The sequence below is a fragment of the Prunus persica genome, chromosome G4, assembly GCF_000346465.2.
Source record: "Prunus persica cultivar Lovell chromosome G4, Prunus_persica_NCBIv2, whole genome shotgun sequence".
NCBI lineage: Eukaryota > Viridiplantae > Streptophyta > Magnoliopsida > Rosales > Rosaceae > Prunus > Prunus persica.
Genome location: NC_034012.1, coordinates 16,394,861 through 16,409,636, shown reverse-complemented (window position 1 = coordinate 16,409,636; position 14,776 = coordinate 16,394,861). Strand labels below are relative to the sequence as shown.

General features: G+C 37.9%; 1 pseudogene; it reads left to right on the top strand.

Moving 5' to 3' along the window:
• Positions 13,071–14,776, top strand: part of LOC18779981 — a 10,965-nt pseudogene continuing 9,259 nt past the window's right edge.

Genomic DNA, 14,776 nt, shown 5'->3' with positions numbered 1-14,776 from the left:
AGTTTCAACATTTCAGTCACAACCAGCTGCTCCTCCTACTACACTAGATATATTATATACAAAACCAGCTGCCTGTCAGCAATTTAAATCTTCCAAAAGTAGATGACGCATATGCATCAACCAATCCATCATGGGCATGGCTGCTTCCTTTTCATCCTTTTATTCTCTTCCATTATTTCTCTGAATAATATTCGTGCATGCAATTCCACTCTTTCTCCTCCTCCTTTTAATGAGACTTCCTTCAGTTGTTGCTATTGGGAGAGCATCGCTGATAATCACCAGGGTTGGGCCCTCAATCGGTCTCTCTGATCAACCACCTGAGGACACCTCAATCGTTCGGCTGAGGACACCTCAGGAGATGGTATTTGGGCTGGGTACAATGGGTAGATCAGTTTGAAGGGTTAAGGTATGCGCCATGATTTGTAAGTTGGGCACTGGGCAGCTCGATCTAACTCGATATTCAAATAAATAAATTAATATGCTTTTAAAAGTAGACTAATATTAATTATGATTGCATTTAATTCAAGTAAAAGATTTGAAAGAATTAATATTAAAATTAAAAAAGTTTAAATGCAAAAACGATTAATGTGTTTTAGTCCGTTGGCCAATTTAGTCTATGTGTTTTTCAATTTGGTCAATTTGTTATCTAGGCTTAGAACCGTTAGACAATATGATCAAATTTGTTAAAAAGGGGGCTAATTTTCCCACTCATTTTTTGTCCACTTACACTCCCTTTTGCTTTTCAATACTTTTGTAATATCATTAAAAGAGAGTGTAAGTGGACAAAAGGATAGTGGGAAAATTAACACCCTTTAAAAATAAATAATTAAAAGTTAAAAGTTAAAAAGAAATATAATTAAAACAAAAATTTAATCTCAACTGCAATACCCTTCTCTCTTCTCTCTTTCCCCTCATCAACAACCCACCATAACTACTCTCCCCAAGCCACAGCCACCTTCGAACTCTAATCCACCCCACACCTCCGAACATGTAAAAAGTACACACAAAAGAAAAAAAAGAAAAAAAAGAATTATCATGTTTATTTAACAGTAATTTTAAAGAAATGGCTACATTGGGTTTAGGATAGTAAATTATGGCCTGGTTACAGGCCTAGTAAATTCACACACAATAGTAGTCACGTATTCCGTGATGCAATGCCATCTTCATTTTACAAAACTTTATCACTTTTAACGATGCACATAAAAAGTTATATGGGTTCTTTAATTTATTTCCTTTATTCATGACAACATTGGATTAGTGCGGTAAACTAATCCATGGTCTGTTTAATTTTGTTACTTGGAGCAGGGATCATTGCATAATGGCAGTTAAAATGCCTGGAAGTTTTCTAAGTGGATCTCGATTGTGGAGCTAATCGTTTCTGTAGTGGACAGTTTATCACATTTCTTGTGCGGTTTCAACTTTCAAGAATTTCTACTTCATTTTTAAAAAGAGTTTAGATTTGTCACTGATGAATAAATAAATAAGTTTTGATTTACCTCAATATAAGAGTTCATCCCAACGTTAAGGAATAGAAATCATACGTAAGATATTGTGTTCTAGAAGTTTTCTTTTGTATTACTTTTGTAATGTTGATTACTTGTTTGATATTTGAGAGTATTATAACATATTCTGATTACATACTGTGCAATGTCTGAATTTGAATATGTGCATCATTCAAAACCATAGCACCACCAATTCAGAACAAGCAAATCCTAAATCCCACGTCAAAGAAAAGAAAAAAGAAAAAACCTTACAAAGTATAAAGAAACCAATCACCATTAACATTTGAAAATTAATCAAAGAAAAGCCAACAACTCCTTTCATTAATGAGTCCTCCGATACTTCGAGGCTTCGTTTGGTGGGTTGATTTGGATTGACTTGAATTGGCTAGGCTTTGAGCCCATTCCCTGTTCATTTTTGCACAAAACAACAAACTATAATTTTTTTTTTAAATCTAAATTTTATTTTATTATTTCATTGTGTTTTCAGTGCCAGAATCACTTATTTGCAAATTTTTATCTTTCCATCCCCTTTGGTAAAAGTCGAGAAATCTGATTTTCCTAGGAAATCGCTGCCACCCAACGTGATTTGACGAAGCAGCTCAAAGGTTTATTTCTATTTCCACTTTTGCGGAAAGCGATAAGGAGCCGGTGGAGGTTTAATGAAGTTTTCTGAAATGCCCATAATATCCTCATTAATTTTCTTAATCTACATTATCTATCCATCATCTTCTTCTCAGACGTCAGACCTGTACGCTTCAACTATTCCACAAGCTCACATGCTCTCTTCTCACTAAAATTGAAATCTTCTAATGATTTGACAGAGGAAGAGAGGGTGTTTCTTCAAAATTCTAATCTTCAATCAACCAAAGGGAGGCAAACAACCCAGACCATCTGAGAAAGGTTTCAGATTTGAGGTACAACGCAGATTGTTGCTTCAAATTGAAAAGCCATCAGCTATCGAATTTGACAACATGAGTTGTATCGATGGAGCTTGCTTTTATCTTTTCGCTTTTATGGTGTTGGGTTTCGGTGGAATGTGATGATATCGAATGCTCCTGGAATATTTGCTAAATTCTAATATGTTTTTTTTTTCTCGGTTGTCAAACTATGTTTATTTTTTCTTCCTTTTAAACAAAGGAAATTCATTCATGTTCCAGGTTTTGATTGGCAATTTGGCACTATACCGGAGGTAGCATGTTTATAAATTGCTAGGATTTATTATTTGGGTTAACGAAAGAAGAAAGAAGATAGTTTAGGGTGGTTCTCAATATGGACCCTAGGATATCAATTTTATCAATTTACACCATATTTTTTCAACATCGTCCAATTTCATCATTCCGTTAAGTTAACCATATGGTCAATCGTTAAATGCTAATGTGGCACTTGTGGCACTCGTGGGACCCACCCCACCAGCGGACTGACCATTCTGTGTACGAAAGCTTAAGGGTATTTTGGGGTTGGACAAAAAAAAAATCGAAATCGCTCCTAATTTGGCATGCATTGCAAAGTGATCGATTTGGAACATAAATCCCCAAAAGTCATCCTCAACCTCAATTTTAACTTAAAACTCCACAACTTAGGGGACAGAGAAATCCAGGCACTGCAATTATGGAAGAACTGAGAAGAAATGAGTTGGGATTTTCAAGGCTCCAAGCGCTTCTCATCTCATGTACGATAAGTTGCTCTAAATTTTTACGATTTTGGTTATTTGTGGTGAATGGGTTAGAGGTCGTATGGGTTATTGTGCTTTGAATGGTGTGTTTTATAATCCGTGTCGAATAGTGGGAAAAGTTAGAAAGAATGAAGGGTTATTGTTGTTTTATAAGGGTTGTCGAATATAGATGGTCCTGTTGTTTGTAAGGGTTTCGCATGTGCTGGCAATGTCTGCCTTTAATGAGGCAAAAGTGTTATGTGGAAGGGTGTGAAAGGGGTTGTTTAATAGAAACTGTCTTTTCTATAATGGTTCTAAAATGAAAATAATTGAATACTGTGTTTTGTGTAATGTTTTATATGATGTGGTCCAAAACTAACCCATGTTTAGGACATGTAATGTGTAGGTGATCCTAAAATGTTTTCTCTTCGAATGTACCATGGTGGTCAAATTTGTGGTAACTATTATGCTTGTGGCAATGTAGCTTGATTTGATTATTGTGACAAGGATAGAATGTCAATGACTGAGAAAGACAATATGGTAAGGGAGTTAGGCTACAATAGGGTGATTAGTTACTGGTATAGTATCCTTACCTATAGCAATGGTGACCTAACAAAGCTTAATAATGATCAAGATGTCATAGACATGCTTGTATTTGTACCAGAGACAAGGCCAATAGATATCTCCCTATATCATGGGGTTGATAGTTGTAAACTTAGTATCCTTCACGTATAGTATACGGCCTGGATAGGGTTCCAGTTCAGGGCCTATACCTCAATCTTCTAGAGTGAGAAGTGGTGCGTAGAAGATGTGCACACTAAGAACATATATCATAAGAGGAGCGAACTGGAAGTGATCCCAGTTGTACTCCCTCCGATGATTAAGTTAGATGGGTTTATCAGGTGGGGAGAAAGGATGTAGGGTTTACCAAGTGAGAATATTTATTACCTTTGTCCAGAGATAGGTGAGGGGTATTTATAGAGGGAGAGGTAGAGATATTTTCAGGAGATATTTCATACCTTCTCCCCTGATCTGGGCTTCATTAAATGATCACCATACTTCACTAGACCGGGGTCAGATAGAGAAGTGACAGGTGAACAAGGATGAGAGGTGTAATAAATGATCCTTCTTCGTCGCTAGCCTGCTTACCAGGAGATTTAAAAGGTAAGGTGACACCTGGTCTAGATGGGATGTACCTTGATTGACCTCCTTCATTTGTACCAGAGACAAGGCCAATAGATATCTCCCCATCCATACCGCATCCCACTCAGCAAGCCTCAGGTGTTCGCGTGGCTTGGGCCCACTTAAGCTTGTAGCGTGGCGTGTTGCTTATTTGCTTAGTGTGGCACGTGTTCAAGCGTATATGAAGAACTCTTGCGTTCCCAAGTTAGGTGTCGTACTAGACTAGAAATATATTTGGGCCAAACCTTGGATTTTTTGGGCCTCAACAAATCAATATCCACTTCAACCTGGAATCATCAAAAAAACCAAAATTCATTACCAATATCCATCACAAACAACCATCACAAATCATCTCAAAACCCAAAATGCAACAGCTTACAAAGGAAGTTTTGCACTATCCTCCCAAAAACAACATATCCATTCAAACATCCCAAAACAACATATCCATTCAAACATTCCTAAACAACATATCCATTCAAACATCCCAAAACAACATATCCATTCAAACATTCCTAAACAACATATCCATTCAAACATTCCTAAAACCATTGCAGTTTGTTTCATCCTCTTCCTAGCTTGACTTCCTTTTGCAGTGGTTGTAGGCTGTGACATTGGCCTTCATTGACTCGTTTGTGGCTCATTTGAAGGTTGGTGGATTTCAGTTTGAGGTTGTTGGGTCGATTGTGCCCCTTGGGAACTAGGTCCTCAATCTTTCCTTTTCCTCAATTGCCATGTGCATAGTCCATTGCCTTCTAGCTGAGAGCTGATATGTTGACCTCTTAGCCTTAGTTCCATTTTGGGTTTGTGTACAATCTCTCTTTTTCAACTGCAAAATAACACAGTAAAAATAAATCTCAAATTCAAATAATACTAGTAAATTAAATTATGAGTTTATTTAGTCTTTGGAGGCTTTGAGTTAGGATTCCAAGGCTCCTGAGAAGGACATATGAATTGGAAGTAGTAAATACAATTAAATAGTAAAGGCACTAAAACAAACTAAGGGGTAGTAAATACCTTATACCCTTTCCGATTATGGTTTTTTCCTTCACAATTGCCACATTTTAATGGAATTCCATACCTTGGAAGCTTGTATGTATTTGAGGCTTGTTTGGGTTCATTTGTAGCCTTGTTCCTTGACTTCTTTGGCCTACCTGGTTGCTTATGATATTTTGGAGGCATCAATGGAGGTAAATTTGTCTTAATCAATTGGTCTTGGCTTCCTCATCCTCATTATACACTTGCTCATCCTCATGCACATTTTGCACTTGCTCATTCTCATCCCCAATATATATCACAATCACTGTATGTAGGCTCTTAGGAAATCCATTCATATTGTATAATATACTGCCATCTGTTTTGATTTTATTTGTTTCCCAATCCCAACCTCTTCATCATAAAAAGCCACACCATCCTCATAACTAATATCTTTAGCCATAGCCCACAACTCTAACATGGACATATTCTTAGATTCTGTGTAGTCAAACCAACTTAATTACTAAATCACCCAAGTAAGACCATGCTCTCTTACCCGAGCCATTTTTAACTAGCTTACCTCCATGATAGAAATTAAATGTCACAAGGTCATCTGTTTTTTCATCTGCCACATACCAAGCCTTAATTAATACAATGCCTTAACTACCTTAGTCAATGGAATATCGACAAAACTACACACTAAATAAAAACACAAAACCATGTCTATTTACATAAACATAGCAAACAATAGAAGGACCAAAGGAAAAAGAAAAAAAGAAGGACCAGTGACAACAAAAGGACCACAAAATAATTAAAAGGCAAAAACTACAGTAATACAATAACAAGCATCCAAAAAGCACAATACAAAAATCTGACAAAGTAGTGAAGATAGGGTCCACTTACACACAGGTTGAACAGTTCCAACTTCTCTAAGCATAGTCATGGTCACACTAACTCAATCTGCAAACTTAAAGTCCAACACGAACCAATATTCAATGATTCTTGCCCCCAATCTCCAGTAAAAGTGTACCCAAATTCTTTTCCCATATTCAAGACTTAACCAATATTCAAACACAAAAAACCCTACGCTAACTACCCCATTCAAAGCTTTGCGCTCTAATTTCGAGTATTTTAAAACTGTAGATGAGATTCCCAAATTTGCATGCTTCAATATTTTGCACTAGATCCCCACATTTTTTTTTAACCCTAAGAGCACTTCCAACCATTTGCCATGGCCACGTGAATAGTGTATGCTCTATCAATTTTTTTGATGCATTCCCACTCATTGTCATGACAACCCAAGAGCAAATACTATTTACATGAGATATGAGAAGAGAAATTTGTATGAAGTTTTGGTGTAGGATGGCTAGGTATTGATAAAAAAAATTATGAACTTTTTGATATTTTCTCTTCTTTTTTTTCAATATTGTTGGTATTTAAATTGGCTGCTGACATCAACTTACCCATGCAAGTCTTGCCTTTGGGCTTGCCAAGACTTGGGTATAGCCCATTGCTGCCGGGGCAGTTTTTCACAATTAGAGCAACTCTAGCAGTTGCCTTTGCCAAGGCAGGAGGGGGCCCATGCCTCGTTTTTTGCTTCCAGTGGGTCGAAGGTGCCCGAGCAGCAGCTGGGTCCCACGAAACTAGGCCAGCCCAAAGGCAAAACGAGCCTATGCTCTGGCTTGGGTTTGCTGACGTCCGAAACAAAAAATAAAAATAATAAAATCTAAAAAAAAAAAACTAAAAATTTCAGATTTGTTATTTATTTATAATAAATACTCAGTCATATTCTTTACTTCCCACATCAAAACTCTACACAAAATTACTCTCCTCATATCTCATGTGAATAGTGGTTGCCATGACAATGGGTGGAAACACCACAAGCCTTTTGCATGGGTGTTGGGGCCATTTTCGGTCGGAAGGCTCATCCGGGCTTCGTTGCTCCTTTTTTGAGTTAGCGTGAACTAGGCCCAAAGTATCCCGAGGGAGAAGCAAGTCCTAGGGGAGTACTTTGTTCTTCTTCCAGCGATTGTTTGCTTTGTGCGGATGTTTCCGACAACTTGACCAAGAGTCGAAGATGGTGCATTGATGTTACACAGACTTGGCATGAGAGTTTTTCAACATATGTCCCAGGTTTCAAGCCTTTCTAGTCTATTTATTATCTAATTAGGCTTGTAAACATGAACTGTTTTCATAAAGGAAAAAGAAAGCCAATTCTAGGATAACTTCGTTTTATTGTTCCGACATCTGAACTGATGCCTTATTAGCAACTTAGACAAGACACCAAAACCGACCAATTAAGAGCAACAACGTTATCGACAACTTTCATCATAAAAGATATAAGTTCAGAATTGTACCTGTGGATTTCTTATCAGAAAAAGAGTTATACCTGTGGATTTCTTATTCCCACCTAGCTTTGTCTTTTTTAATCTAATTATAGTGTCTCTCCTACCTCAGCTGAAGCCTCTTTTATTATTTGCTGCCCCTGAGAGTGTGCCCTCCTTATTAAGGATGTTGATTTTTATTTCCCTGAACAAAAAAAAAAATTGTTATGTTTCACTCTTAAGAGAATGTTTCTGTTACTAAATGACTGCAGAGTGTCTTCTTGCTTTTACGGAGATATTCTTTCATGACTTAGGTTGACTCTGGCATTTAAGATGGATTAGAAATATAGGAAGTTTACTCCTCTATATTATGTTTTTTGTTTGTTTTTAGCTTGGCATTAACAATACTTAGCATAACTAAAAATTGATTTCCGAAATCTGATACTTGGGGAGGATATAATGTCTGAGTTTCTCATTAGGGTTGGTTCTTTTCATTAGTGTTAATATTTACAATCCACAATGATGGTACACATCGGCACATTTTAAGTTTTGGATCTAGTGGATACATAAAAATGTAGTATCCTTATGTTAATGTACATAATGCTTTTTGGTTGGTTGACCAGGTTTTTGTTAGCATATTCAGAACATTATCATGCATATAGATTCAATCAAAACATGTAATAAATCTCAATGAAAATGCAGAGAGCTTTTGAGTAAAGAGAGGTCAGATTTCTGTGTGTGAGAGAGAGAGAGCTTTTAGAAGAATGCTAGCTGTATCAGCCCAGCACCAAAACATGTATATATCATGACACTGACAAAAACCGTTAGGGAGGAGATATTCCCTATTACATCACTAAATCTAGCCATTCAATCATTACCCTATAAGATAATGACAGGTGGCAAAATGCTATTACATTCTCTGCTGTACACTTGGACTATGATCCAAGGCAGCCTTCCTAACAAGAATAGAACCTTCATATTCTAATTCCATCACAGCAGCTACACCTATACACCAACACTCCCTTCTAGGTGTTGTGCTGAAATAGCACCTAGAGCCTTCCTCAAATACTCAAATCTGTCTCTTGCTAATGGCTTGGTGAAAATGTCAGCAAGCTGCACTTCTGTTTTGCAATATAGCAAATCAATCTCACCATTTTGTAGAGCATCTCTTATGAAGTGAAACCTGCGGTTGATGTGTCTGGTTTTGTGATGATGAACAGGATTCTTTGATATAGCAATAGCTGAAGTGTTGTCACACAACAACTGAGTTGGTTCTACCTGTTCCTCTCCAAAATCAGATAACACAAACCTCAGCCACATAGCTTGTGCAGTAGCTTCTGCTGCACTCATGTACTCAGCCTCTGCTGTTGACAGAGCAACACTACTTTGCTTGATTGAAGCCCAAGAAAATGCACCTGACCCCAAGTTGAAAGCATAGCCTGATGTGCTCCTCATGTCATCTTCACTTCCACTCCAATCACTATCACAATAGCCTATTAACACTGCTCCTTTTCCCTTATCATAGGCAATTCCATAGTTTATGGTGCCTTGAACATATCTCAGCACTCTCTTTGCTGTTCCCATGTGCTTCTTGGTTGGATTATGCATGAGTCTAGCCAAGAGGCTTGCTGCAAACATGATATCTGGTCTGGTTGCAGTCAGATATAGCAAGCTTCCCACCATTTGCCTATACAATGTCTCATCTGCTAGTTCACTTCCATCCACTTTTGACAACTTTTCATTCACTGCCAAAGGTGTTGCAACAGACTTGCAATCCTTAAGTCCAAATTTGTCAAGTAAAGTCTTTGCATACTTCTTCTGGTGAAGAAAGATGCAAGAATCAGTTTGTAGGACCCCAAGACCAAGGAAATGATGAAGTAGTCCTAGGTCAGTCATCTCATATTGTCTCATCATATCATCCTTGAATGCAGCCATCATTTCTTTTGAGCTTCCTGTGTAGATAATATCATCTACATATAGAGACACAATGAGAATACCACTTGTAGACATCTTTGTGTACAAAGTAGCTTCACTTGGACTTCTATAAAAACCAGTCTTGATGAAATAGGAATTTATCTCATCATACCAAGCTCTTGGAGCTTGTTTCAAACCATATAGAGCCTTTTTCAGCTTATACACTTTATCTTCACTTCCTTGCATCACAAAACCAGATGGTTGATCTACATAAACTTCTTCATTTAGCACTCCATTAAGAAATGCAGACTTTACATCTAGTTGAAACAGATTCCAGTTTCTCTGTGCAGCAACAGCCACCAAGGTTCTCACAGTATCAAGTCGAGCCACTGGTGCAAAGGCCTCATTGAAGTCAATTCCAGGCTTTTGAGAATATCCCTTTGCCACCAGCCGAGCCTTATTCTTCTGCACAGATCCATCTAGGTTCAGTTTAGTCTTATAGATCCATTTGACTCCAATGATTGGTTTATCAAATGGTCTATTCACAAGCTCCCATGTATTGTTCTTCTCAATCATGGTGATTTCAGCTTCCATTGCTTTCTTCCAAGAGTCATCCTTTGCTGCCTCTTCAAAACTTTCTGGTTCTATAATGCACATGTTGCATTTTTCATAAATTTCTGCAATGCTCTTGTACTTGAGAGGAGTGTGATCAACATCCTGTGATCCTGCTTCCCTTTCTTGGTCACTGATTTCAGTGTTTAAGCTAGGCATCTCATTCACTTCCAATTGTTCTTCAAATTCATAAGAACTCCCTTCTGCTCCTTGTTCTTCTTCTCTAATTTCAGTGAGCTGAATGTTCACACTAGTCTCTTTCTTTGTATTCCAATCCCAACACTCATTCTCACTAAATATCACATCTCTTGAAATGATAACCTTTTCAGTTTCAATATTGTAGAGCCTGTATCCCTTTTCACAGCTGCCATACCCCAAGAAAATACACCTTTTGCTTGCCAAATCTAGCTTCTGTCTTTGCTGTTTTGGTTCATGAGCATAACACAATGAACCAAATACCTTCAGATGCTTAATTCCTGGTTTCCTCCCTCCATAAGCCTCAAATGGTGTCTTTTTGCTTAAGGCTTTAGTTGGACATCTATTCAAAATGTACACAGATGTGTTGACTGCCTCTGCCCAGAAATCAAGTGGAATTTTCTTTTCCAACATCAAACATTTGGCCATTTCTACTATAGTTCTATTCTTCCTCTCGGCCACACCATTTTGCTGTGGTGTGTATGGGGTTGTGAGCTGCCTTTCAATGCCTGCATTGTCACAGAACCTCTCAAACTCCACTGAAGTGTACTCTCCTCCTCTGTCACTTCTCAATTGTTTTAGTTTGTAGCCACTTTGCAATTCCACAGTGGCTTTGAACTTCTTAAACACACAAAGAGCTTCTGACTTGTGCCTTAAGAAATAGACCCAACACATCCTTGTGCAATCATCAATGAAAGTGAGAAAGAACCTATTTCCAGCTTTGGTAACTGTCTGCATAGGACCATAGATGTCACTGTGAATAAGTTCTAGTGGGGTTGATGCTCTAGAAATAGCTTCTCTTGGGAATGCTTCTCTACTTTGCTTGCCTAGAACACACCCCTCACATACCTGTCTATCTTCTTTAATTTCTGGCAGCCCTACTACCATATCTTGCTCTTTCAATAGTTTTAGACTACTCATATTGAGATGTCCAAACCTTCTATGCCAGAGATCAGTGGAATGGTCTACACTTGCTCTATAAGCAAAGTGCATTTCAGCTTGCAACTTCAAAGGAAAGCTTCTGTTTCCTTTCATCTGAACCTTTGCCACCAGATTTGTATGAGAGCTGTCATTGTAGATTTCCACCTTGTGATCACCAAATACCAAATAATAGCCATGTTCTATCATCTGTCCTACACTGAGTAAGTTCTCTTTCAGTCCAGGTACAAGCATTATTTCTTTGATATGTCTCTTGCCTGCTTTGGTTTCAACCACAATAGTGCCTTTTCCAGTTACTTCTACAAGCTGTCCAGTTCCCATTTCAACCTTGGCAGTCACTTTTCTGTCAATATCCACCAACAAATCCTATTTTCCTGTCATGTGATTGCTACACCCACTGTCCAAATACCAGATCTCTTCATCCCTTGTTACATCAGCACCACTTACATTGCTAGCATAGAACATTGTTGGTGCAGCTTCCACTTGAGTAGCATAGTTGATCTGCTGTGGTGTTTTCTTGCTGTAGCAGTCTTTTGCAATGTGACCAAGTTTATCACAGTTATAACACTTTGGCTTGCCCTTGAATCGACATTCACCAAAATGTAGCTTACCACAGTGTTTGCAGGGAGTTTTAGTGCCTTCACTTGCCTTGTTATCCCACTTCTTGCCTTTGGATTTCCAATTCTTATTCTGCTTGCTGTCCTGTTCTCCATTCTTAGTCTGTTTGGCATCTACACTAAGGCTAGCAAATGCCTTCTCTGTTCTGTTTTCAGAATGCCTATCTAAACGCAACTCAAAGCTCTTTAGTGAGGCAACAACCTCCTGCACCTCAATCTCATTCAGATCTCTAGAATGTTCAATAACTGAACATATAGAGTCATAGGTAGATGGCAGACTAATAAGCAGTTTTTGAACAATTCTCTCCCTAGGCAATTCCTCCCCATAACTTCTCATTTGATTAATTAAATCAAATAGTTTAGTAACATAGACAGTTAAGGATTCATCATCCTTCATTCTTGTATATTCAAATTCCCTTCTAAGGCCTTGCAATTTAACACTCCTTACCTGCTTATCTCCATGGAATTCTTGCTGCAGAATACTCCAGGCACCTTTTGATGTCTCTTCATGAGATATTCGTGGGAATATCTCCTCTGAAACTGCTCCTTGAATCAATCCAAGGGCCTTGGCATCCTTCATGAGTACCTCAGCAACCATGCCTTTCCCACTTGATTCTTCTGTCTCCTTTTTCTGATCACCAGATTCATCTGACTTTTTCATATCCATACCATCAAGTCCTTTGATCACAAAATCCCACAGTCCATGAGATTTGAAGATGGTCTTCATCCTAATGCTCCAGAAATCGTAGTTCTCACCATTGAAAATTGGTGCTCTCAACTCACCACCACTTGATCCAGCCATGTAGACTTAGATCTGCAGAACTCAAGCTCAGCTGCAGCTTCAATAGCTTAGCACAGAGAAACTCCCAGTATTACAAGATCAAACCTGGCTCTGAGGCCATGTTAGCATATTCAGAACATTATCATGCATATAGATTCAATCAAAACATGTAATAAATCTCAATGAAAATGCAGAGAGCTTTTGAGTAAAGAGAGGTCAGATTTCTGTGTGTGAGAGAGAGAGAGCTTTTAGAAGAATGCTAGCTGTATCAGCCCAGCACCAAAACATGTATATATCATGACACTGACAAAAACCGTTAGGGAGGAGATATTCCCTATTACATCACTAAATCTAGCCATTCAATCATTACCCTATAAGATAATGACAGGTGGCAAAATGCTATTACATTCTCTGCTGTACACTTGGACTATGATCCAAGGCAGCCTTCCTAACAAGAATAGAACCTTCATATTCTAATTCCATCACAGCAGCTACACCTATACACCAACAGTTTTCACCACTTCCTATATCTGCTATATCTGGAACTGGAACTGGAGAGCTTCTTGATCTTGTGTGTTCAGGGCTGAAAAATATTGAGGTTTGTAATCACAGAATTTTTTTAGGTTATATCATTCTTCAAATTTAACTGCCTTTTGTTGAATACTGGAGTTTAATTGGCAATTGACTTAATTTTGCCATCTGTTACTCACTTTTGAAGTAGCACTTGTAGGAAGAAAGCTGTTCATTTTGAGCTTGTTAGTGAACTTTCAGTTCAATATTAGAATCTCTCCATGCTTCTTAGTCCTTAATATAAAAAATCTGGTGCTTCTAGTAATTTCTTAAGCCCAACATAGCATGTTGTTGCCCTGTTCTATGAATATTGTCGTTTCTTTATGACATATTTTTCTATGCTTATATATTTAGGACCCAGAAGATTTTGCTGAACAAGAAGATTATGTTCCTGCAATTGCGATTGTTGGCCGACCAAATGTTGGTAAAAGTAGCATTTTGAATGCTTTGGTTGTGGAGGACGGGACAATTGTTAGCCCAGTCAGTGGAACTACCCGTGATGCAATTGATATTGAATTTATTGGACCAGATGGACAGGTTTGATTGGATTACAGTTATACATTCTATTCTATTATACCACATATTGCTGGCAGTTATTACACAAAATGTTCTACGCGAATCTACTGTGTTATTAGTATGAAACTGAAGAATCATAAAAACCACTTCAGATCAGGTGCTTTTCACAATAGTATTCATCCGCTCTTTAAATGGAGCTTTTATAAAAATTTCCTCTATGTAGAATTCTGCCTAGGAATACAAAGAGAATTTCTAGTGAAATCAATGATGAAAAGTTTGATGGTAAACTTGTATCTTGAGACAAAACCATCATGTCTAGCCTAAGAAGTTCATTTACCTCAAGCTATTCTTACTTTCCACTATTCATCTTTTACCAAAATCGAAATTCAAGTGCCGATTTTATCGACTGAATCTTGGAATTGGGCTTGCAAAAGAACTGTGCCACTTGTGAGTTATTCAAGATCAGATTGCTTAAGTTTGATAATTTATTTTCTTCTCTCTGTTTGTGTGCTTCTATCCTGGCTTTTTATTCTGTTTGTTAAAGACACTTGGAGATTTTCTAATAGTTTAGGTAGAAAGGTGGGCTAGGGTCTGACTCCTTGTTAATATACTTGACTTATGAAATATTCAAATCCTATTTGCCTGGCTATTGCTCTTCTCCTCTTAACGTCCTTTCCCTTATCTTTCTCTTCTTCTCTCTCTTTCTCCTTCTCCTATTGGTTCTGCATCATCAAGCCTGGGAAGTTTCCTTGAGGCAAATCTTGAGGCTGTTTAGGCAAGTTCAAGTATAAGCCGAGCTCGAACAAGCAATAGTTTGGTTCAGGTCTACTCATATGCCGTCTTAGATGGGATCCTATAGCTATTGTTAGTTTACCAGCTTATGATATTAGTGCACAACTGTTAGATCAGTAATCCTTTATATCATTCTACTTTTTTTTTTTTGGTGGGGGTTTTGCAGAAGTTCCGGCTAATTGATACTGCTGGAATCAGAAGAAGAGCGT